This window comes from Corvus moneduloides, chromosome 1 (genome assembly GCF_009650955.1).
Source record: "Corvus moneduloides isolate bCorMon1 chromosome 1, bCorMon1.pri, whole genome shotgun sequence".
Lineage (NCBI taxonomy): Eukaryota > Metazoa > Chordata > Aves > Passeriformes > Corvidae > Corvus > Corvus moneduloides.
Window position 1 is genome coordinate 67,428,325 of NC_045476.1, and position 26,272 is coordinate 67,454,596.

The window sequence follows — 26,272 nt, forward strand, 5'->3', positions numbered from 1 at the left end:
ATTTTCCTGAATATTATGAAGCAGTAGCTCCTTGTTAAATTGTTCCAGAAGTGTGACATACAGAATTTCTTTTAAAACGTGATTTGCTTTTGTTTATAAAGTGGGTGTGACATAACTGCTATTTATCACACTGAGTAATGTCATTGTATTATGGCGGGCTGTGGCTGTCTCTTGAACATGTCTGTGCTCAGTGGTCTTGCATTTAAAACATTAAAAAATACAGTTATGATACTTTAAAAATTGCATATGTGAATTATAACAGTTTTCATGGAAATGTTGGTTTATTTTTAATGCTGCACTGACAATAGATTTGTCACTGGAAGCAGTGAAATGCTAGAAGTGTGGTATAATTACCTCAGCATAGTCAGGATATTAAACTGATCAAATTACAGAATTGATTTTTAAAGATTCAGCTTAGGGAAGTAGGGAGGAGATGCCTGGGGAAAAAAACATCTGTTCCATCTGCAGAGTGGAATTGAATATATGTTCTGGATGGCTTATGCTCTAGGACTATAAAAACTTGCAGGTGACTTTGGTTACTAGAGGAGCTATTAGTCAGCCTGAATTATTAACATACTTTTGTGTAGTGTAGCTGCAAATACCTCCCTCAGTTTTCTTTTTCACTCTCAAAATGTAAACATTCAGAGCTCTTATGGAAAGGATGGTCAAAAGGTTGAACACAGGAATAAGCTATTCCAGAACCTGAGATTCCATCAAAACTAAACTTTTATCTTGGAGCCGGTACACAGGAGAAAGTTTAAATCTCCTTTTCCATAAGCTGATCTTAAGATCATTTCATATCAAGATATAAGATCCAAACTAAAAAAATATATCCAGAGACTGTACTACAGTGTCCATAGAAGGTGTTGCACCCTTCATTTGATGCTTAAACACCAAAGACCAAAAGGATTCTCTGGGCAGCAGGAAACTATGAAAACAGAATAAAAGAAGACATTAGGATTCTCCAATACTATCATATCGTTGCAAAGGGAGATACATGGACTTAAAATCAGGCAATTTTGGAAGTCTAACACACTTTATCTTTGTTCCAAAACACACATCATGACTAATACCACAGTTCACTGAAAGAACAAAATAAAAGAAAAAACATAAACTATTTTTCTTTATTATTCTTTCCCATCATATACTTACACACAGTCCCTTAGGACATGACCACACTCTTTCCACAAGATGCCATTCCCTTTCAATGCTCTGAATGAACAGTGATAGTTGAACAAGTGATCATTAATTATTTGGCCTTACTCTTACTATTCAGTGTGAAGTCCCATGTCTTGTTTACCATGTACTGTTCAAAGCCTGATTTGAACAATGAATTATTCACTGGCTTGTGGGTTTTCCTACAGTGCTCATCACAACATCTGAATGCATTACAAACATTAAGTGATTCATTTTCACATCATCTTTGTGTGATGATATGAATGATATCATTGTATGCCCATTACAGAAGCAGGGGCATGACACAGGGATAGTAAAGCATCTCTTAATTCCAAGTACACAAATGGAGGCTTGCACGGCCAAGTTTCTTCAAAATACTTGCATTTGTCACACCATTCTAGCCAGCTTCAGTAGCACATGTGGATCATAACCAGAGGTGGTCTTAGAGCAGGCCTCTAGAAAATGAGGAGGACAATCAGAATTCCCTGATCACATGAAAACATTTTGGTTTTAAACTGTACATTTTTTTTATACTGTACATTTGATGTGATGAATCAAGAATGTTGACAGTGGAAAGAAAGAAATTCTTAGAAGAAACTGTTACACTGCACAGGTATAAAAGAAGGTAAACAGCAAAAACTCAGATACAACGGATGCACCAATGCACAATAAGAATTGGTGCTGTGTTGCTTTTTCAGAGACCATCATATTTCAGAGGGCATCTATTTCTTATTAGACATGGGGGAAAACAGAGTGACAAACAATCAGGAGAAGGCTGAGCTGCTTAATGCCTTCTTTTCCTTTCTTTTACAGTCAGACCAGTTGATGTCAGGCTGCCCAGCCCCTGAGCTTGAAGACAGGGAGCAAAATGAAGCCCCCATAATCCAAGGGGAAATGGTCAGTGATCTGCTATGCCATTTGGACACATGATTTCATGGAGCCAGACGGAATCCACCCAAGAGTACTGAAGGAGCTGGTGGAGCTGCTCACTGAGCCACTTTCCATCATTTACCAGCAGTCCTTGCTAACTGGGGAGTTCCCATTGACTGGACGTTAGCAAATGTCATGCCCATCTACTAGAAGGGCCAGAAGATCTGGGGAACTACAGGTCTGTCAGCCTAACCTTGATGCTGGGGAAGGTCATGGAACAGATCAGCTTGAGTGTCATCATGCAACTTGTAGAGGACAACCTAGGGATCAGCCTCAGCCAGCAAGGTTTATGACAGGCAGGTCCTCCTTGGCCAAACTTACCTCCTGCTGTGACAGGGTGACCTGCTTGGTGGATGAGGGAAAGCCTGTGGATGTTGTCTACCTGGATGTTAATAGAGCTTTTGACGCTCTTTCCCACAGCACTCTTTTGGAGAAACTGGATGCTAATGGATTGGATGGGTGCACTGCTCACTGAGTAAAACACTGGCTGGACAGCCAGGCCCAGAGAGTGGTGGTGACAGGCCAGTCCTGTTTAGTATCTTTATTGATGACCTGGACAAGGGGACTCAGGGCACCCTCAGTCAGTTTGTAGACAACACCGGGAGTTGTTGGGCAGGAGTCTCGATCTGAGGGAGGGTAGGAAGGCTCTGCAGAGGGATCTGGACAGGCTGGAACAATGGGCAGAGGACACTTGTATGAGGTCCAACAAGGCAAAACCCCAAGTCCTGCACTTCAGTCACAACAACCCCAGGCAGCACTACAGGCTGGGGGCAGAGGGACTGGAAAGCGACCCAGCAGAAAAGAACCTGGGAGTGCTGGTTGAACAGGAGTGGCTGAATAGGAGCCAGTGTGTGCCCAGGTGGCCAAAAGGCCAATGATATGCTGGCCTGTGTCAGCAATCGTGTCACCAGCGGGACATGGGCAGGGATTGTCCCCCTGTACTTTGCACTGGTGAGGCCACACCTCGAGTCCTGTGACCAGTTTTGGGTCCCTCACTACAAGACAGACACTGAGGTGCTGAGAAGTCTCCAGAGAAGGGCAATGGAGCTGAAGAAATGTCTGGAGCACAAGTCCTGTGAGGAGCAGCTGAGGGAGCTGGGGTTGTTTAGCCTGGAGAAATGGAGGCTCAGGGAGTCTTCTATTACTCACTACAACCGCCTGAAAGGAGGGTGTAGGGAGGTGGAGCTGGTTCCTTCTCCCAAGGGAGAAAGACTCACTGCACAGCCAGGAGCACACCAAGACAGCCATCAGAGGTTAAAAAAGGCTTGAGACTGTGTGTTTAAACAATAGGGATCATCTTTAATTTTTCCCCATTGGATGTAATTCACTCAAACACATCTGATCTCATTTAAATATAATCAAAAATCTCTACATGCTAGTTGTATATATCGTTTCTATTATGACAACTTTTTCCACAGTTTGATCCCTTTCCCAGTGTCTAAACGTGACAAAATCATACATCCAGACCATCTGCCATCTTACTTAGCCTTCCAATAAATGGCTATCCTTACACAGGGTTTACCTTTCTACAAGTGAAAACAGTTCCAAATAGTGTTAAACTTTTCTGAGTGGCAGACACGAAGACAAAGCTGCTGTAGTGGAAAAAATTCTTTCACAACTAATGTACTACAAAAATAAAGGGGTTTCTGCTTCAGTTCCAATATCCAGAGTATTTCCATGAGAAACACAGCCAGACGTGCAGGGCAGCACACATTTTGTGTTACAGAGCAGCTGTAACACAACCCAACAGGCTGCTCGTTATAGACCAACACCAATTTTTCAGAAGTGACCCAGAATCTGTTCCCTTCTGCAAAAGGTCTTTTACAGACTGTGAACATGTCATTGGAAAATGCCTTCCTCCATGCCTTCAAAAATCTGATTTAATTACTATAATCCGATTCAAATTACAGAGGAAGGGCAAGAGGGTTTGTCCTCTACTCACACTTGCAGAGTCTTTCATTCCTTGATGCCAGTCTTTTTCATGGTTTTCCAGACAGTCTGGGAAAACTCCCTCTGAATTCAGTAATCCCAATGAATTAGATGCAAACCCAAACAGCTCCTCTAGTCTTTGCAGAAGTCCCCGTTCATCATTCAGGAAAACGGGGTTCAACATTAAAAGTAGTGGTGCTACCACACCAGAAACAGGCTGCTTTGGGTTTGTGGCTCTCTGTGAAAGACTTTTGAAATTACCTGGAATGTCTATCATACAGCTGACAGTATCACTGTCACATACCAGACATCAGTGCCAGATGTACAAGTTAAGACTGAATCAAGGGCTAGTGGGAGAGTTTTCTTCCCCTGTGGGAAGGCAGAATGTCTTGAAGAAAAGGTTGTAAGGAATTCAGCAGGGAAGCGCACAAGTCCGTCTCCTGGCATTTATGTGTTATCATTTGCTTGACTCCAATGCTCTAATTTCTGTCAGACAATGGTTTTAAAGAGGCTGAGTTTAAAATGCTAACCACTGTTGAAGTCACAGGCCAGCCATCAGACTACACTGACACCAAAGCTGCTGGAGAGCAGACCACATGGAAAATCTACATCCACATGGTCGTTTCTGCTCAGGACTTGAGCTAATGCCCAGCTCTTACTAATTCATGTCACTCATCGTAGATGTGTCTTCATATAAAATTTTCTACCCTTTTTTTTTGTCTCATTGCATATTACACTAAAGTAAAAGACACTGGCTTAAGTAGACCAAAAAAGTAAAATTTGCTTTGGGAAATAAACTTATCTCAAAAATTCAGCTCAGCCCAATTTTAATACAACACACACTCCTAACCCCTCTACAAGCTTTAGGCTTGTTAGGAGACTGGGGAGTTTTTTCAAACACCATTTCCTTCCTATGTCTGATGTTTCAAAAGCAAAGTTGACATGTTACCAGTGAGCAAGCCCAGGAAGAAATCAGATCTGAGCACTTCCCGCCCAGAAGAATGGAGAAGCTAAAGCAGAAAAAGTGAATTGAGGGCTTTACTGTAAGACTGAGAACCCAAAGACTAAAGCCTGTGCTTAAGCTTGAGAGAGAAGAGAAACGTAAAGTAGTTCAAGACTCAAGAGTGTAAGCTGGTTACACAAGAGCCACCAGTAGGTAGTTTTAACTGGAACGAACAAGGGCATGGACAAAAAGCATGTTGGCAAATACTAGTTCCACTTCAGCTGTCCATGAAACACCAATTATTTTAGTACATTCAGACAAAAAAATCTGCAGCACAGACATTTGATAGTTATAAATCATGTAAAAACTCTTTGTATTTGTGCTGAAATCTGAATCTGCTGTTACTTTATGCTCATCACAACATTTGTAAACAAAAGAATTTCTTGAAAGTATTCAAACACCCACTATGCCAGGCTAATTCATAATTGTGTAAGTAGTTTCATTATGCAGTGGTATTCAGTAATAAAATAATCATTTTCTAATGCAGTCTTACTCTGACAATAGCATTCATCTCATTTAAAACTTCTATATTACATACATATATATATATATATATATATATATATATTCCCTTCAGTGTGTTGTTTAGGTTATGGTTTATGTTACACCATCATGTAATTCAAATCACCTTCTGCTTAGGGGGATATCTAGAGGATATAGGAATAAAAAAAGGGTCATTTCTTTGTATCTAGTTAATTTAAAAATCCTTTTTTGAAATAAACTACTTGGATAAGTCTTAGATGATATTAGGTAAATATATAAACCTTATGTGTTGCTAGGTTTGAATACAGCAATTTTGCAACTGTGTTTTAACACGGAGCCCAGGTCCCATGGCTGTTACAGACTGAGCACTACAGAAACTTTATTCTTCCCCTCATCAGCTGCTAGAAGATCACTCTAATGGTTCCCTCAGGCTGGGTTCAAGGAGCAACAGCAACACTACAGGAACGGCTACAAAATTTGATACCTTCTTTTGTAGCCTACTTCCCTCAGGCCAAACTGCAGAGCTTTCACAAGAAGGGGTGAAGGGAATAAAAATGAGACTTTTGTCTGCCTTATACACAATAAATAAAATGGATTTCCAGTCTCACAGTAGAGAAAACCACCTTCCTGTGCTGTCACAGGTTGCAAGGCTGTGGCCCCACTGAGTAAGCCCCTGAACGAAGAAGTTTTTTGTTACTGTGAATGTAGTAACACTACTAATCCAAGAACATTCAAACCACACCAACAAAAGAGGATAAGATTGGTGTAAAAATCTTTATTTCTTTAATAAAATTTTTTTCACACATTTTTTAGAAGATGTTTATGCATTTTCTCTCTCTTCTCTCTCCTGAAGCTTTATAATAAAATTCAGTCTTTCTGTCAATTTTTTTTCATCCCTCTCCCTAAAGCTAGAAGTCCTTGAAAGAAACGTTGCTTTTTATAAAAAGGAGCAGCAAGACTTCACAGAATTGTTCTTCTCCAGGTGCAAAGATCACAAATATAAAACAATATCTAGAGGCTACAGTCCTAGACTGAAGCTGGATTAACTGCTCTGCAAAATACTCACTTCATATTTAAAACTAAATTTTTTAAAAAGCCAGCCAGTGACTGATTAGGAAAATGCTGGAAACATGCCAGGTATTCTATTCAAAACACCTTGAAACAAACTGCACTACTGTCTATATTTGGAAACCATAAAAAAGTTGCAAAACTAAAACCTTATACGTTCAGCCTTCATGGTTTTCAAAGGAAACAAGTACAGATAAACTACAAGGATAACATATGGTTGGATATGAATGTGGTTTACATCTGTTACTGGTTAATTAGTTCAAACTTTACCCACAGTGGAGTTTCAAACATGCAGGGACACGTGTTAAATAAACGAGACATATTTTGGAATGGTGAACAGTCCTAAAAGTCCCAAAATCCAACTGGTAAGTCTTTCAACCTTGCAGAAACATCTTTCTTGGTTGGAACACTTCTTAGTGGATTAGACATGAAGAACCCTGTCAGGGAAGCTGGATCCTTACCCCAGTTCCCATCCGTTTACTCTCAAGTCAGTCACCCACACATAGTCTCAGTTCTGTCACAGGGAAAGGACACTTGATGTCGCAGATTTGCTCAAGTAATGCGTATAACCAAAGCCAGGAGACAAGATAACTCTTGTGTTTCTTGACATAGGTTTTATTTGCACTTAGTAGTCACAATGAGTTTCACGTACACACCTTTCAAAACCAGCAAACAGAATTTTCCCAAAGTAGTCTCCCCACTTTGCAGTTTAATGCAAAATACTGTTTTCTTTTTTAAAAAAAAATGGGTCCATCTATTTTATATTCATTATCAATGTGAAAACAGCAAAACTGTGTTAAGCAAACTATTGAAATGGTTGTATCCTAATTTTGGCAGCTATTTTTCATCTTAGCTAAGAAGTTAAAGCTAACAGTAATACATATTCAGCAGAGGACATGCTTGCTACCTAGTCACAATATTAACCTGTGATAGGGATTGTTGTAAGGCACTACTTTCCATCTGCAGAATCTGATTTTTCATTTTTTACATACGTAAAATAATAGCTATAAAATGGCACTAAGACAAAGAAAATTATGTAGCATCATGATCACCTGGCATCTCCTTAAATCTCATTCATCCATGTCTAAACTTTCAAACAAAAAATGAAAGGTGATTGTAAAAGATACGTCATAGTAACAGCCAACTTTTTTTTTTTTTTTTTTAATTATCTTAGAATTCTTCAGAGGTGCTAATTTTGATGCAAGTTCTTTAACCCTAAGAAAATCTTGTATCAGCTATGGTTGGTATTGACAGTTGCTGAAAAAACAAATGGGAAAAAGAGAAGTTCCCAGTACTCGGATAAGCATTCTGAGAGCTAACTATAGGACACTACAATTTATTGATCTCTTTTTACTACAATACCACATCTACATTTCAGAATTGTATCAAGGAGTAACTGTAGAGGGTTTCAGAACCAAAAAAAAGGAAAGAATAATACTCCAAAACCAAACAACAAAAATAGAATCAGTTAAGAATGGTTCTATTCCCTATTTTTCCACACACTCAATATATGCATTTTGGAAAGATATTTTAGTGCTGTTTCTTTTTTCATTTTCTTTCTTTTCTTTTCTTTTTTAAGGCTCACTGTTTTAGATTAGCAATTCATATTGGCATCAACACTCACCCATTTTAAAGGAGGAAGCTACTTTCCTCCCTCGGCTTTCCCTCATGAAGTCACCTGGTTGAGTTATGAAATCCTGTTAAAGAGGTCATTTAAATAAAACCTAAATCAATAGGAAAAAAGTCAGCTTTCCTGAACAAGTGTCACTTCTATTTATTTTGAGTGCAAACCCCAGCGATCACAAATTCAGAATATTTATTTTGCAACCCAATCCTCATAGCCCATTGTCAACTGATAGTTCTTTGTTAAGCAGAGCAAAACCTCCGTCAGATCCTGACAGTTTTACAGGACTCTTAGCAAGATTTTCCAGCAATAAGACACTACCAGGCCTCGCAGCCTTGTGTTCTTCAACACAAGCTGATGTGAACTCATCTTTGTGCTACACTCCAGTGACACTCTCTGAGCCCCATGAGGTCAGATAATTTTGAGCACTCTGGTCCCTAAGAGATCTCCAGGCACACCTGGATCACCTAGAAAAAGGAAAGATTTGAGTGCAGATGGAAGCATCCATGTACCTAACCGAGCCAGAACAAAGCCATGGTGCACCTCACTACCTCCCAACACAGCACTCTAGAGGCGAGTGTCCTCCCACCAGAATTTATTTTGCTGTGTTCATCAACTGTGAAGGCTCAGCAGTGTTAGCAATAGGGAGTTACAGGCACAGCAGATGAATGAACTGGGGAAAAATCCCAAACTTACACGTCTCCCAGGACTGAGAAGGTATGACGAGGTACAGAGTTGCAGATGTAGCTGCTGCACTGTAATACACTCTTGGATATGCAGCCTGCTGAGCAAGAAGCTGGAGGCAGCACAAAGTTCCAAGCCATGGCAGCCAGGCAGGTGTACCTATAAACCTCTTAATGCTTCTTCTTACCGCTTCAGTCAAAAGGAAGTGAGATATTTTGTCCCACAGCATTCTAAGTCTTTGATCTGAACAGCGATAATCTAACAGATCATTTGCACAACTGAGTTATTTCCTCCCCTTCTCCTTGCTCCTTCCCGCACAGCCAATCAAATTGTTTCAACGCCATAACACATATCCTATCTCACTAGAAGGACACACAGCTATACGGATGCCATGTTTATTCAAAATCTCAACAGGATAAAGGTGATGTGATAATAGAATAGTTTCCTTTCTACACGGAAGGTGAAAAGACCCAACCAAGTTCAAAAGCTTATCTCAAGTCTACTAAAAATGAAATGAATAAAATAATAATTCTGATCACTAGTACTGGAAATTCTACACTCATCCCAAAACAACGTATTTCTGCCAAAATCTTTCTGAATCTGAATGCTACTTTCTGAAGTATCATTAATATGCTTCCATCCAGTAGCACAGGAAATGAATTGTATCTGGTCTGCATGGAATTCTTTAAATTATGCACATATTTATCAGTCTCGTCCTACATGCATAAATCTACCTTTACAATTTCTGGAAAACACTGATAAACACTGCTTAGGAGACAAGAAATGTACAAAGAAAGAAAAGGAATGAATTTACATGGGAATTTACTGTGTCTGCAGGTCATACAAATGAACCCAATTTTTTCCCACAATTAAATCTATGCTGTTATCAAGACAATCAGTTTATTTTAAGACTGTCAACCCAATATATAAATTTCCTTTTGTGCTTGAAATGCCTTTATAAGATAAGATAGCTTTTGTTTAAACTGCTATTTTCAGCCTTTGCTTTGAGGGTTTTGAATATACACAGTGAAGTAACTTGAGATTTCCTACCCTGTTTTAAAATGTGTTTCTTCTGTCTGTTTGTATTTTGTAATTTCCTGTCAAATAACCTCACCATAACTAACTTTCCTTGCTCCAACCTACTATTTTTTTTTTAAAGCCATTGCCACTTCCTGAGGATGGTAATAAAACACTGATTACATTCGGCTGTTATCTGCCTTTTCTTCCCCTGCTTCCCCCTCTCCCACTCCCTTTGTCAAAGCCAGCACTCAGGTTTCAGCTCTTCATGGCCTGAGAAAGGCACATAACTGGGAGAGGAAGCAAATCAGACTGCAGGAATCCAGATTCATTAGAGTTTATTGGGTCAATCACGAGCTGGAGCAGAGCCAGACAATTAGGCTGTGCAGCCCCTGAAGTCTGGATGCACGGCTCTCCTGCCAGAGCCAAGCGCGCTCCGCAGCAGGGCACACGTCGGCACCGTGCCTGCCTGTCTGCTGCGGCCGTGCAGGGGGAAAGAGGGAAAGGAAAGCAGTAGCACCTTGCTGCTTCAAATCAGTTACCACTAACTGGAGAAAAAGCCAATTTCTTCCTCATTAAGCATGAAGCTGCTGATATTTCCAATTCAGTCACTCATTTTTGCCAACCCCTACCAAAAATCCAGTCTGTTAAAATACCACCATACAGAGCCTATAGACTATTCAACTTCATCTGAAATTCTTTAACCTCTTCTACTTGTCTTCAACTGCACATTTCTGTTTCAGCCAAGCTTAGTTTCCACTTACATTTCTCTCTCTAACTCTGTTCCCCCTTCTCACTACCCACAAGAAGTCAGCCCTACCTATTTCAGCAGTTCTTTTCCTCCTTTCCGTTGTCTGTAAACTTGTTGCAAGCACAGGCTAAAGCCACTGCGCTCGCTTCCTCTTCCAACTCTCTACTGGATCATGTCCAGCCCAGTTTCCGCTGTTTCCCTCTGAATGAAAGTGCTTTCACCACAGTAATTCATGATCTCTTCCTGGGCAAATCTCAAGGATCTCCCTCCTACATGGCCCTTCTGGTTCTTTTGACATTGCTGATCATCATCCTTGCTCTGACGTCTCATCCTCACTGAGGTTTCAGTTCAGTCTCTATCTTTCCTGTCAATGATACTTCTCTGTTCTGGGCAGCCCGCTACATTGATGGACACTTCTGAAAGCTCTGCCACTGCCACAATACTCTTCCCAGTTTAACACAGTTTGGGGATCTCATTAGCCCTCACCTCTGCACCGATGGTTCAGATTCCATTTAAAGATTCCCAAAGCAGCCTAAGGTGGTCTGGAAGGAATAGGAGAGGGGCATAGGCCAGAAGTCTTAGATCAAATTGAGAAGCTTAGGAAACCCTGTTGTCAGACACACCTTTTCCGCTTCCAAGACACCTCCTTTGCACTTAAACACATGCATCATTTTACCTCCCAAATTTTCAAACTCTACATTTTGCCACAAACATAAATTAACTTGCCCTAACACTAAATGCCTTCCCTATAAAACTTCCTCCTCTCCCTACAACTGATGCCACCTCAGGGAGTTGCTTACAACAGCAAATTTAATGTCACTTGTGATATTTCATTCTCTTCTTCTGAGTATCAAGTTCAGTCGTACCCTTTCAGTCACTTTCTTTCAGTCTCAGCAGCTTAAAGCTCTCACTCTGTAGTTTATTCTAACCAGTCTGACAGCATTCTCCCCTTGAGTGTCCCAAAAATGCCACTGCCTTCTGACAGGGCAGAAAAGGTACAACAGCTGAAGTCATGTTCCCATCTCTGTTCAGTCAGGAAACCTTCAAGTAAACTCTTTAGTTTCCTAACATGGCGTCACATTTAATGTTCTTTTCACACCCTCTTCTTCAACTTGTTCCTAAAGTTTACATACTTTAAGCATTCCTGAATTGACACAATGATACTCAGGAGCTACAGTGCCAAGCAGTGCAACACCACAAAACTACTCCTGTTCCAGACAGCTGGCACAATTGAGCATAAGGCATAGAGCCCACAGGTGAATAGCAGGTGTTGAAGGATCTGCTAAAAATCCTTGCACTGACACCTTTAATTTCTGAGTGTGCACTTACAAAGTTTATCTATTTCTACACAATTCAGGAGCACTGCCATGTTCAAGCTTTGCTTCCATCACATTCAGATGTTTTTCTGCCGATGGTCACCATCTGGCTTTCTTCAGAGGGGTATGAGGTGGCGGTTGGCTTTTTCACACAGAGGCCACTTCTAAATCATGCTTAATCCCTGCATAGGCAGCAGCATTACGTAGTAGTCCTCTTCCTATTTGAAAGTTATTTATATGCTTCAATGTCCTTTTTCTTTGTGTCTAAATATCACTTGTTAGCTTCCATTCAGCCTGAGTTCTGGCAACTCTAACTTTTACCCTTTTCTGACAACTTCTTCTCCTTCCTTGGGACACAAAATTCAGACTGCTGAAGTACTTGCAAAAGCTCCCAATTTTTGCACTATTCCGGTCCATGAGTTCTCAGTGCAGCCAACCTGCATTTCTAGCAGTTTAGCAAACTCACATTTGCTATCTCTCAAAGACAAATTTTAATTAAGGACAAACTTTTAATCCTCCCTTCATTTTATTTAAATTGATTCCTGATCACTCGATCTTAAGTTACTTCCCAAGTCTAGCTCTTCTATGATCTCATTATTGGCTGCTAAAACCAGAACAGATACTCCTTTATTCACTATGTCCTTTCTTGTTATGTTTGTGGGGAGGGGAGAAGGTGATTTGGGATTTTTAATGATCTTTCACACTGTTACACTCATGGACAGTCTACTACCTTCTCTTTCTGTTCTTCCTGAACACAGCAAGTACTATATTTCCAGCAAGATTATTATTCTGCTCTGCACCTACTGTTCTCTACAACATTTGTCTTCACAGGTAGTTTAGACTCCCCTTCCCTAATGACCTGGTATTTAAGTACAAACCTTTCCCTTGTTTCTAACTGACTACAACCAATCACCTTGTCAAGTTAAGCACAAACCTTTCATTAAGTGACCCGATGATCCAATTAAGATCACTATTATTTCTATCACTTTTTCTTATACTCTTCTTCCATTATCCATTAGTGTATCTTCTCCCTTTTTCACTTCCTGCACACTAAAGCCAAGCACGAATATCATATGACCATCTTCAGACGCTGTCCCATAATTTCTTGACATATTCAACTGCTGTAACAGCCTCAGCAAAAAATACTGTCACTCCACACAGTGACACAGACCATCCCTTAAGAAATATTCTAATTTCTTGAATGCAACACAGAAGAAACACAGGCCAAGCTTTCCCCCCATCTGCCAATCTCACTTACAGGCCTTCTCTAGGAACTGGGAGAATTCTGATCACCAGAATGCAGATTTTCTGTGGAAATCACGGCAAAAGTGTAACTGAGGAGGGATCTATATATCTTGATGCATTTTTCCTAATAAAGAGCAAAACCACTGAAGTTCCACTTTAAATTGTAGCAAAAAACTGAGGGAGGAAGGCACCATGGGCTGATGGAGAGCAAGAGTCAGTCTCCAAAAATTGTACAAATTACAGAGAGAATAGAGGCAGAATATTAGACGCTTCTAAAATAAAGTTCATTTTTGTTTAAGACAGTGCAAAGTATAGGGAAATCTAGAGTAAAAATAATAAAGGCAATATGGCTGCAAGACTTTTTGTAGAAGCAGTCTAAAGGGACAGTAACAGGATGAAAGAGTACATGCTAAAACCAGAAAAAAAAATAAAGAAAAAAATAAGGCAGAGAGAGTGAATCATAAGGTGAAGAGAGATGGGGCAAGAGCTTTAGCAGTTTCTTCTTAAGTCCACAAGAACCCAAAAACACCAGATAACTTTTTTTGTGAGAGAAGGTAAAAGAAAAGTCAAACTGAAGGTGGTGTTAGTCAGAATTCTGATCTGTAACCTAAGTATTAAAAAAATGGTGAAATCACCACTAGGAAACACCACATCTTTTTCTTAGAAAGGACTCACGTACAAACACATCTGAGTCATCAGAACAGAAGGTACAGAGAGTAAAGGGACACCTGCAGAATTATTCCTACACTGAAAGCCATGTGTAGAATATCCTCACAGACATACAGAGTGATAGAAGGAAACAAGTCGTAAAAGTGTAGGGAAAATAAGCCCGCTTTAAGAATGAAAAGCATGGTGACTGCTGAAGGTGACTAAGAGATTCTCAGTAGTCCTTAAATAATGAATTAAGCATTCACATATCCACTTACATAATTTTTGTTTCCAAATCAGCAGCATGCCACAACTTATGCTGACATTCTACATAACAGGTCTGACCATTCAAAACCTTCGATGCTTGTTTCTGTCATGCTTCAATTCCACGAAGTTACACTGGTTTTTCAATATAAAGTGCATAGTCTCTGCTTACACTGCATCCCAATACCTGTGGACTCTGTCCAACTGAGTTCCCTATAGGGACACAGCTGCTGAATATTTCTTATGTTTACCATTGGAACAAGTTTGTGTAATACCAGTTAGGGGGATATTTACCAACAGTATAAACATGCAGAGGGATTCAGCACTTGTAGTCTGTAATGAAGCACAATGTATCACAGCAGAGACATCGGCCCAGTGACTAACTCCACTTGAAGAAAGACTGAACAATTTAACTTATTTCTAAAGATGAAACCTCTGTAATTCCCAGTAGAGTAAGTCTATGGGGTTTAAATAAGTTCTCAAAAAAAAGCCGTAGATTATTTCACATCACCAGCTGTCAGCCAATAGCCTGGATAATGAAAATCCACAGTTTCCTGGCTTCCTGCACAGCTCCTTGCAGGCTTCAGAGTAACTGTTTCTCTCATTTGCCTACACTCGCTATGATTTCCTTTCTCTTTACTTCAAGAATTTGGGGGTTTTTTACTACATCTGTAGGAGATGACAAGAGGGATTAACACTACCAGAGATGTTGCATATGACCTCTTCTTTTATGGGCACCATTTGTCACAGAGGCTCATTAGACTTGTGTTTCCTAAACTTACTTCAGTCAAGGAATGAACTTTTAAGATGGATGAACACTCACAGCATAGCTGCTTTAAACAAAACCACCCCAGTTTGTAAATAAGAAGTGATTAGAGAAATTCGCTGCAGAAATCAGTCACATTAATCAGCTGGTCGTAAAGTAGATTGATGTGCACCAACCAGAGCTGTCTAAACAATTTTGTTAACCTTTAGCAAAAATGTGAAGGAATATGCTGCAAAATGGTTCAGCCTTAAATGAATAGGACATGCCTCTTTTAGGAGAAGAGTTAAGTTCCAAGATTATTATTTTGTTCAGATTTCCCCAGAACACTTGGCCCAAAAAGAATAATTTACAGTTACAGCACTCTTTTCCACAAGTTCATTCCAGGTTGCGAAGAGCAACGGCCCATGGCAGGACAGGGAGTGTTTATTCCAAAGCCAGTTGCTGCTGAGGACTTGTGGCGGGAGACTGATGCTCAGTCAATGTACAAAGAAAAATGAAACACCAGAAAGTCTCTAAGAATTTCCTCCAGCAGTGCTTTACCTCCTATGTTGCAGCTAATTTTATTTTTTTTCTCAGCCAAAATCTCAGTGGAATTGCAGAATAATCTGTGAAATCAGTGCCGATAATAGTCCAGGGAAGGATGGGATGGTTCAACACCTGCAGCAGTGGCCATGCACACCTGAAGATAATGAATCTGAACATAAAACACCCTCCCTTCCCCCAAGACAAACTTAAAAATAACACTTAAATATATTCCTCCATTTTTTTGAGGAAGCATTTGATTCATATTTCCAGGTTTTCTTCCACAACCACCGGAAATAGAAAACTGATTTAAAAGGTGAGGAACAACAGAAGAGAAATCTAACAGTCTTCTAAGTAGTTTTCTTCCAAGAGATACATGTTCCAGAGGAACACCAAAGTAGGCATTGAGAATATCACTCTCACATCAATCACAGTATGTCTCAAAATACCTGGAAGCCAACATTTTCAGAAGAAAACCGTACAAGAGTGATCTTGGCCTGTCTTTAATTTTTCCCACACTAAAAACAGTAGCCAATAAAGGCCTATTATTACGGGTGCAGGTTGCTAGACAGAAGCACTAGAACTTCCAAAGCAGGATGTGCATGTTACATGATGTGGGAAATTTAGACAAAGTTAAGGAATTACCTCTTAATTTTTTTTATATGCATCTACTTCCAATAGTTATCAAACTCTGTTTACACAGGTAGGCCAAAATTAAGTTTGGAGTCAAAGTCTCAGTAAGTTTGATTCAGATTTTAGAGAGTTACAAGCTAGAAGGTGTCTGATAACACCGCTCTTCTGTTACAATCGCATCTCTCACTTATACTCAGCAGGGATATTTGTTTAAGCAACAAAAGAATTTGGTATCAATCCCTCTTGCTGAGTAAGCTGCACTTGATCTGCACAGCCAATGAATAATAAATCAATGCAAATTACACCACTTTATCACTAACAACCATTTTCTGGTCAGCTACACCACAGAATACAGTCTCTCCCACAGGAGACAAATAACCCCCAGTGTCTTAAAATAGGAGTTATTTATAGCCTGCAGGGAAACAATTGTGCTCTAATATATAATTTGCACCACTGTTTTTTATTTCCAGCGAATTTGGCCCTTGAAATCTTCAGCTACAATGAAGGCACAAGCTGCTTTCATCATTAGTGCATCACGCTGCAGATTATTTTAATTGATATTTGAACATTCAGATATTAGGCAGTTCCCCATGCACCACAAGTGCCACCTTACACTTGACAACTGGTCACTCATACACTGTTTCTTAACCATCTGTAGCTTTTCTGGGTAACAGTTTTTGATAGAGATTGCAGTTGGCTTAAGGTAGGAACTATCAAAGATAAAATAAAGTTCCATGTCCAGATGGCAGAAAACTTGAGAGAATAAGGTTTATAACTCACTCTCTATTAGTGCAGTAGAAAGCCATTCTTCTTCCAAAAGATGGATGAGTTTAGCCCCCCAGAGGTGTCAGCAGCTGCACAGATTTGGAGAAAGAGGCCTCGAGGGCACATTGAGGCCAGTCGGGGCCTCACCTTTTGGCAAGAAGATGGATGCTCTTTGTGTAGCAGCATTTTCACAAGCATCTATCTAGAGCTCATCACTGAGCACTAGAGAAAAACATCACATCAGTGCAAGCCAAAGCTAACTTCACCTATTCAAAACACATGAGCATGGAACAATACAACACACTACCAAAAATTCATGCAAATCATCCACAGTTCGCTTACCCACAAAGGTTCAGTTCTGATGCATAAGCTTCAACCTGAAGTAAAATTCTCTCCCCATGCTTATATTAACAACAGGCAGCTTTGATGGCACATCCAACAGCAGTTCTCTACTGAAGTCAGGGACCAACCTTCTGGACATGAACACAAAGATGCAACACTTTGGATGCCATTCCGTGAATAAGCCTGTCCCAGGTAATGGCACATGAAGCTTTGTGAATGTTTGAGCCACACTAAGGGCACCAAGCATGGTGACAGCATGCACAGAAAACCTGTGGCACAGAGGGAAGTGATGGGGGAAAGATGCCTCTGAGCCTGGCAGCACCCACCCAGCTCTCCCACTTCAGGGAAACCCCAGCACCCACTAGGCTGGACAACAAAGCCAGCTCTCCAACAGCACCGCCAGCACACCCAGGTCCATCCTGGCTGCAGTGCATGGGCGGCCACAGCAGCCACTGGGAGACCTGCCCATTGTGCCTCCCACACCACTCCAAACTGAGCCAGCGTCAGCTGAGGTCTGAGGTTATCAGGGCAGAGATCTCTGCAAATAAAGAAATACAAACTATGGGTGTCTGTTCTGACTCTTCTCTCTTTGTGACCAAGAAGCTTCTTTCAGGGCTGTCTTGACTTGCCCCGGAGGCTTCCCAGAGAGCTGTATAATAAAGATGATTGAAATGCAGACTATATCAACAGACACTTCCTTTGAGAGAGGTAAACAGGAGGACAGCACCTTGTTCATCAAAAACAACCAGACATACCTATAGGGCATGCAGAGCCAGCCAAGATCCTTTGGGGCTTTCTCTTTCCTCTTAAGAAGAAAACAGTTATTAAGTATTTTTTCCCAAATTTAATATTAAAAGAAAATGCTGGCAACACCCATGGTGATGTTATGTCAGCTGCTTATGTCAGGTCAAATACAGTGCGACAGGAAGCAGGGGCTCCACATGAATACTATCCCATCAACTCAGTGCCATTCTGCTCCTCCCTCCCAAACACAGACTGCTAAACTGTGCTCGACGTCCAGACCCACAGCTTTCTGCCCAGCCTGCCCAAGAGAAAAGCATCCTCCTAGAAGGAAAAGATAATTACATGCCAGATGGCACTTCTTTTGCAAGCTCCCATATGACCAAGTCCTCCCATCCCAGAAAGGAAAGCAACCAGACATTCTTCCTCGGTCTAGAGGCAGAGGTGGAAACAGCACAGTGTAGGACAGCAAATAAATATCTTCAGCCATCCAGCTCATAAAAGCAAGCAGAAGACAGCAACCTGGCATACCATGACAGCCAAAGTAAATTAACACAGTGAATGAGAAGGTAAAAATCAGAACCTGTTCAGAAAACTATTCACTTTCCAAGTTTCTATTTCTCTAGTTTTAAGATATGCAAATCTATTCTCTAATGCCCTTATTAAAATGCATATTTCTTAATCTTGCCGTCCTTGTTATCCTAGTTCACAGTTTTTCCCTACTGTGTCAGATGAATGGAAGCAATGCACCAGGGCAAAGGCAGCAGCAAGGCTGTTTTGAGCCTTGTCAAGCACCTTTTCCCATGGGAGCCTAGTGGATAGCAGGATATGACTAGAACCTCTCTCAGGAGAAGGCAGATCTTAATTCCTCCAATATACAGCATTAGTGATATTTTCTCTTCAGCTATTTAGTAATTTTCCTGGTACAAAGCACCATAGGTGGTGCCTTCGTAACATGAATGGGACACAGGGGCTGGGCTGCTGTAGCCATCTACATGAGAGCCCTTGTTTGTACCCACTGGCTTCTCTGTGCCTCTCCTCCCACCACCAGGAAGTCTTGACATGACCAAAATTTACAGCAGTTTTAACACTCCATGCTAACTGCAAATTTTAATTAGAGAATTTGCCTCTGGTGTAATGCAGCAATAACGAGAAAATGGGTGTCTCTGCTTTCTTCCGAGGATCTCTGTATGCAGGCAGGTGTGGACAGACCTGAGCTTGCTCTGCCTGTGCTCCAAGCTGGCTCCCAGTTGAAAGCTGTGTAGGCACAGCACGCAGTGCACAAGCAATTAGGCCCTGCACTCAACACACCTCAGCTTGCCTAGATGACTGCTAACAGAAATGAGAATTGTGCCCCTGTAGCAAAGGAATAAAAAAAAAAAAAAAAAAAAACAAACACACTTTTTCTTTACACCCAACACTTGTTCATACTTGCCCTAACAAGCTTGCCAGTATTGTCCTTGTCTTCTCATAGGTGTATGCTTTTAGAGGGTTTTCTCAACTTGACGTTCATTATATTTAGGTCATTTGCAAGTATAAAGCTATCATCTGCACAGAGATGACAGCATATATAACACAAGTAATATTCAGAGAGGATAAACCACAGAGGGTAGTGGATTATAACAAGGAACCAGTGAAGCCTGGATGACCCTTATCAGGGTGAGCCACCTCTTGCTAACACCTCTAAATTATGGTCTACCACTTCTGTTTTACTCCGGCTATTTTAAAAAAAGAATCACAGAAGAATAGCAAAAACCAGCAGAAGCATCTATTCTTTTTATTAGGAGGTTTACCAAGTGCCTAACCAGTCAACAATCACGCCACTAAGACAACACAATAAAATTGAAGTTATTTTTTGAAAACTAGAAATTTTAAATACTGAGCAGCCTGTACTTCTGTTGTCTGCCACTGATCTTCTTGTAACTCCTGTTCGGATGATGTTACTGCAAAAAAGAAAAGGTTAGGAACAGCAGGGTTCTTCTTAAGAGTGGACTACGCAAAACTGGCTTCTCCCTAGCACTCCAGAACCACGTGAAGGCATCCATCTCCAGGCAGGATGACAGACTTTTCTCCTTGCTGTTGTTTCACTAGCTGAGCAGGCGCCAGGTGATTTCCAGCTCTAGCCTGGGGGTAAGTAGCCTTCTCTGCCCCTCCCTCAGCTTTCCTACCCTGCCAGGCTAGTCTTCCCAGCAAGGGAGCTACCTAGTGGGAGCTACTGACTCGAACCTCCAGCACGATCCTGCAAGTCCTTCCTCATCATCATCCCCACTTCCCATCTTTGCAGCAGGAGGTTTGTGGAACTGCTTTGGAAGGCAGACTAGTCCCAGAGGCAGCCCAGCTGGAAGATGCCCTCCACTCTCAATGAGGGTATTTGGTTGAGCAGCACAACTTTGCTTTTATATTTGATTTCTGGACTCCACCTGTACTGCAGAACATTAGAGAACTGCCTTTGATCTCTCTTCACTTTCCTATTTTCAGGCTCAAGTTTAGCAAATATTATCCCTTAATACATGGCACCAACTCATGGTTCCGAGCCATCATTACTGGTAGAGAGGAAAAGCACCAGAGACAAATAGATAAACTTCAGAGAGGAAGAACATGTATTATTTCAGTAAATTCATCAGGTAATATTAATAAATTCAGGAAAACCCCAGATTTTTTTTAAAAAAAAAAAGGAGAAAAAAAATCTCTTTAACTTATGGCAAAGCCAAGAGAACATAAGTCCTGAATACCTTTTCCTCTTTTTCCCTTGGCAGCAAGACTGAGATAGGGCAGGTCAAGCAACAACGTAACAACTTTGCATGCTGTCAGGCTGCTATTCAAAAAACAAGACAGAATATGAATGTAACCCGATTTCAAGTGGATCTGGGAAAGCCTTAATGCCTTAGTTTGTATGCTGGCTTTGTAATTACCAAGATCTTAGACCAGCCCTTGTTTCTGAGTACTGGCCTAGATTAGCAAGTCACCTGAAAGTTTGCAGTAGGAAAACCATATGGATATATTCCTGTAGCTACATGTGTACAGTAATTATGGCATAGGTAAGCAATAACACATGCCCACGGCGTCATATGTGGTGAGGCACGAGGCTTACGTGCATATCTTATTATGACTTCAGACTTCAAAGTACCTTATTGCTCAAACAAAATTGGTAGCCTACTTCCTTGTAAAATACACATAAGGGTCTATTGCCATAAAACACTTACAGGTGTTGATATAACAGAAGATTTAAAGTGTGGGTACCAGAACTGTGAAAGGGGGAAGGAGCATCTTAAAATATTTCCCTGTATTGTTTTACAGGGAATGCACTTTAAAGTAGCGGCCAAAACAAAGCATCGCTTAACTTTAAAAACTGCCAGTTTCATGCCAATGCCTGAAATCTGGTTGCTTTGCAGGCACTTAGAAGCTTATGTTCCCCTCTGAGAAACCTGTTTTATCTAATACATCATCTACTTGATTGGTTTCACACCTCTAATCAATCAAAAAATCCCATCACAATCGTGTGATCAGCAGCTGACATTTGTGCATGACAATTTATGAAAAAAAACCCAATAATAAGTGTTTCCCTTCTACATGGCTTTTTCAAAATAGCACCACACTTTACAAAAGTACATTTTTATGAAGGCTGGTCTCTAAGTGAATAGCACCAACTTCAAAGCTAATGTTTCTGCAAGGGCTGTTGCAACATTCTAGTTCTTAAATGATCTCCAAGGCTGCAGAGTGACCTAGGAGGCAGCCATAATGAGACACAGACAGTGAATAAAACACTGATTTAATTATGTTGTTTGATATATGATGATCTCATCCACTGCTGTTTATACTACTATAGTGCTTGAAATACTCTATCGACATATGGGAAGGCACAGGCTCCAGCCTGAAGAGCTTACAGTCTCCAAGACAGAAACCAGATGAAGGGTGTTCTCTTCCTGTAGCTTACAGCAGGTTTTGAAGCTTTGCTCATTTCCATCAGGTCTCAAATGTGCAGTGAATGCTGGAAGCAGGTTGCTGAGCCAGCTTGCTGGACAAAATGTCCACTCCTTTGATTACAGAAGAGATTTCTGATATGTGAAAGTCTATGCTCTCTTGTACAATGAACAGTGGCAAGAAGAAAACATTGGTGAGAAGGAGGTAAGTTTCAGCTGTTTACAACATTTCCACCAAATTCCTTGAGTTATGGAGATACCCTGTGCCTCAGCAGGAGCTTTGACCCACTGTTACCTTCTGCTACAAAAAAGAAGAGTGGGGGAAGAAATCAGTACAACCTGATAGATCTTCCACCAAGGCAACTGTACTGTAACCATCTCCTTCCAGAAAATTAACTGTCAAGGCTCAGACGTTGGTTAAATATACATGTATGTCTTATTTCGCACTCCTGATTAAGATTCCCTGAAATATATGCAGTAAAGTAACTCTTTATGGTGTTAATGCCATGAAAATCTCCGTGAGGAAATGAGTAGTTCTGTATTCAGTGCACCATCTGCCAACCATGCAGTAAATAAAGCCATACAAGAAATGGTGAGAAACAAAACATCAACAACCTACCCACTCATTAAGCATTAGCCATGCTGTGTGCTGAACAATGTGCAGGCCTTGGGGGGTGGTGGAGGGGGGGAAGCACGCAATCCTCTAATTAAAGGCAATCAAAATGAATATTTACCAAGGGGATGAATGAGGAGCTTTAACTGTAGAATTTTTTAGCCTCCAATTGCTTGGGTTTGCAAGTTCAGCCCTTGAAGTTCAGCCCTGTTCAGTAATCTAAACGCCTAACTTAAGGCATTATTTATCTTATTTCTGTATAGAAGGAAACCCACAAAACACGTGTGGCTGACACACATTTACCTTTATTAGGTACACACACATCTACAAGGACCATTGCTTTCACTGTCTCCTATCATGGATGCCAGACAAAAAGACAGGTTAGAGTAGAGATACCCCAGTTCAATTTTGTTTTAAGGTCATTCTGGAATAGCAACAGGAACTCAGTACATCCTCTCTCTTACAGTGAGCTTTCTCTGCAACACTAGATTAAAAAACTTCTATTTAAAATGGAATCCAAGGAGTCCTTCTAGCAAGGACAAAAGATCCAAAGAGTTTAAATTAAATACAATATTAGCAAAGAAAAATGTGCATATATATACTCACATGTATTTGAAAACCTTCCAAATGGTACACAGAACTTAACCAATGAGAAAACATTTGTCCAGCACAGCTGAAAAATAGCTGAGAGACAGTAACGTGTTTTCATTTTCTTTTCAAACTCCGGTACAAATTCAGCTAATATCACTTTGTATGATCTCATACTGGGATAGAAGCCAAAAGTTTCACTTGAAATCTTTGCAGTTATCAGATCTGGAAAACTTTTCAATCACTTAAGTTTGAGAAACATTAAAAAAAGAAAAAAAAATTCAGAGATAAAAGACCAGGGGCTTGAAACATTTATCACTTCATCATACTCCTCCATTTGAAGCTAGGTCAGCATACAGATACAATAAAATGTCTGCTTTACCTATATTTTGAGTTGTTTTGAAAAAATAAAATAAAATTGATGAATAGACACTGTTAGAAACAGAGTAACAAGGCCAGGCAATTCATATGGAGGACAAGCTCCTTAGCGAGCATGTTCAGGAGTAAAAAGCTCCCAGGCATAAATGGAAGTTTCCAATACTTTATTCCAGCAGTGGAAAACTGCAAACACACAGCCACGTTGCTTTGGTGTCAGCCTCGCAAGCAAGCCCCAGCCCTGCCAAACAGTGGGAACGGCCATGGGGCAGTACATACAGGGTAAGTGTGATGCTCCCAGAAAGGTCAGGATTGCTACAGCTGGACCTGCTCTGCCTTCCGCTTTCCACGGCACTGGGGATCCCAGGCCTGCCCGTACTACAGCTTGGTCAGCACCACCTCCCTTTTACTGCTACCAGCGGCCTGGGAAACCAAGACAAGCTCATAAAGCCTCAGACTGACCCAGAGGTTGAAAGAGGAAGACAATGGGATGTCCAGGAGAAGAGTGCCCTGTTGGAAGCAAGTGCTATCAACATATTTTAACGATTGCTAAAATAGGAGTTTCCCAGCTCCATATGACACCGTGTAGGGACCGAATGAGGAAAGATGAGGGTACTCTTCTGGCATGTCTCTGACACCTCCAGTCTCCTCCTGATAAAACAAATATACCACAAACACCTTGCAAGCACAATTGTAGCTGAAGAAAAAGCAGACACAAGGTAGAAGTTAATACAACCACAAGCACAGACCAGCCCCTACCTTGCCAAGCTTATCACCTTTTTGAGAGAATATTCCAATTTATGAGCTATTAGGTCAGCTTCAGACCTGCTCTGGTTTCAGGCAGGAGTCACATCTTGCCAAGTGACAGCCACCCTACCCACTACAGGACAAAGGGTACTCATGCAAAGCCCAAATCTTTAAAACATTCACAACCATTTTAATCTTACCATCAAGCAGTGAATATTCAGGCCAGCATATAGCTAGACTTCCTTAGGACAAACTTCAAAATAAAGTTTTAAAACATTGGCTTTGTCTAAGCAAGTCAGCATATGAAAGATAGGGAAAGAAAGAACATCTTTTCAGAAAGCACCACAAGACACTCAGATGTGGGTCTGTAGGCTGATGGTTACCCCAGGCTGTGTCACCATATGCAGCCCCCTCTTCAAAAAATAGAAAATACAAGAAGTACTATCAAAAAGTTTCTATTGCTCTCCCACACTTACATTAAAGCATTCCTTGTGCATGCAAGCAAATATAGTGAGATTTCTCCACTTCCTTGATGAGAAAAGTAATTTTTCTTTCCCTCCAATAAGAGCTGCCATTTACATCATACTGGTAAAAAAAAAAAAAAAGAAAAACAAGAAAGCTGGAAATTGAATCTTACCACTGTGTATTTCCTGATTAAGATCCCTGCTCTCCCATTACTTTCCAAAACTTTGCTTCAAAACACTTGTTTTCTCATTATTGCCCGCACATTTCTCACCCCTTTGGTCTTTTCTTTTATTCAGAAAGGCCTGATTTCTGGTTCCCTGAATTTTTCACCTCTCTCTCTCAACAGCTGCAGGGGAGACTCCTTCATACTCAGTTTCAAATACAGCCCACCAAGAAACATCTCTGGAGGAAAAAATGTGTTTGGCGTAGATGGCTGAACAGAGAATTTCCCACCCACTTCACTCTCCACTGCATCCTGTCACCCCACTCTCTGTTCTGGAGAGGCCACACAAGTTACTACTCCCATTTGTTTTCCTCCTTCACCCACTGAGCTCCAGATGCTTTCGATGCACCACTGACACCCTCTTTGCTCTGCTGCCTACCCTTTTACCCGCTCCAAGTGCTGGGCTACTCCTGAACCTTGCTGCAGCCTGCTCCTCTCCAGCATACACTTGCACCTGCTGCTGATTTCCACTTCAGGCAAAGCCTCAGCCACTGTCCCTCACACCTTCAACCCAATAATATCACTGCCTTTTCTCCCTACACCACCCAAGGCATGTCCTTTGACTTCAGGGCTGTAGGCAGCATGACATCATCTTGGTTCTGGCCCTCTGAAGCTGAGTGCTGTCCAGACAGACCTATTGCTTTTAGGTGTTGCGTGCTCCCATGTACAAAAGACTCAGATGGTCATCCAAAGCTGCTCTGGATGGTGCAGCCTCCATTTTCAGCCCTGCACACAAATTTAGACAAAATTAATCTAAGCTAGATTCCAGAATTATGATGTTTAAACTAATACAATAATCCTGCTGTCACTCTGCAAGTGTTAGGGCTCATTTTTACTAGTTCTTAAATATTTCTTGTATCACAGATTGGTGAAAGAGCTGCCTGGTCAGCAACACTTGCAATGGAAAACTCATCCTGTTATGCACTGCTCAGCACTGGTACATTCACAGGACCAATGGTCTTGTGTGTATTGGTGCAGAAGTGAGAACCCCCTGCCAAAAGCCAGGGCTTAAACACCATGTGCTTTTCTAACAAGACTTGGATCTTTTCACTTTGAACAGGTTGTACTAAGAAACACAGATCTTATTCATTGGTCACTATGTGAAGGTGACATATGCTAGGTGCTCACTAAGTTGAAAGCAATTAGAATGTCAGGATGTAAATTCCACAGAAAGGTCATGTGCCCTTTTCTAATGATGGCCCCACATATCTACAGGCAGAGCCAGAGAAAGACAACCCAAAGTGAAGTCCCATTTATCCTCCTACAAGGTTTCACCTTGGAGTTTCTTTCCTCCCCTCCACGGGCAGAGATATAGCAAGGGAGGGAGGCAGGAAGACACACAAGCCGCATTTGCAGCCACCAGAACTAACATACCAGCTGCACTCTAACAGGCTTCAGGAGCAGCCCAGGTGTGATATGGGCATTTCCGCTGCT

General features: G+C 41.1%; 1 protein-coding gene across 10 annotated transcripts in view; it reads right to left on the bottom strand.

Annotated features, from left to right (window-relative positions):
- LOC116446410 overlaps positions 1 to 26,272 on the bottom strand; it is a 300,266-nt gene that overhangs the window by 138,787 nt on the left and 135,207 nt on the right. For 4 of the 10 annotated variants that reach the window (XR_004241218.1, XR_004241212.1, XR_004241214.1 and 1 more), the window contains one exon: positions 24,627 to 25,564. The exons of 2 other annotated variants lie outside the window; for them this stretch is intronic. The gene's annotated coding sequence lies outside the window, so the exon portion shown is untranslated. Of the gene's footprint in view, positions 1 to 1,559; positions 1,632 to 17,166; positions 25,565 to 26,272 lie in introns of those variants that run through there. 4 more of the 10 variants (XR_004241215.1, XR_004241222.1, XR_004241221.1 and 1 more) reach the window with 4 other exon arrangements.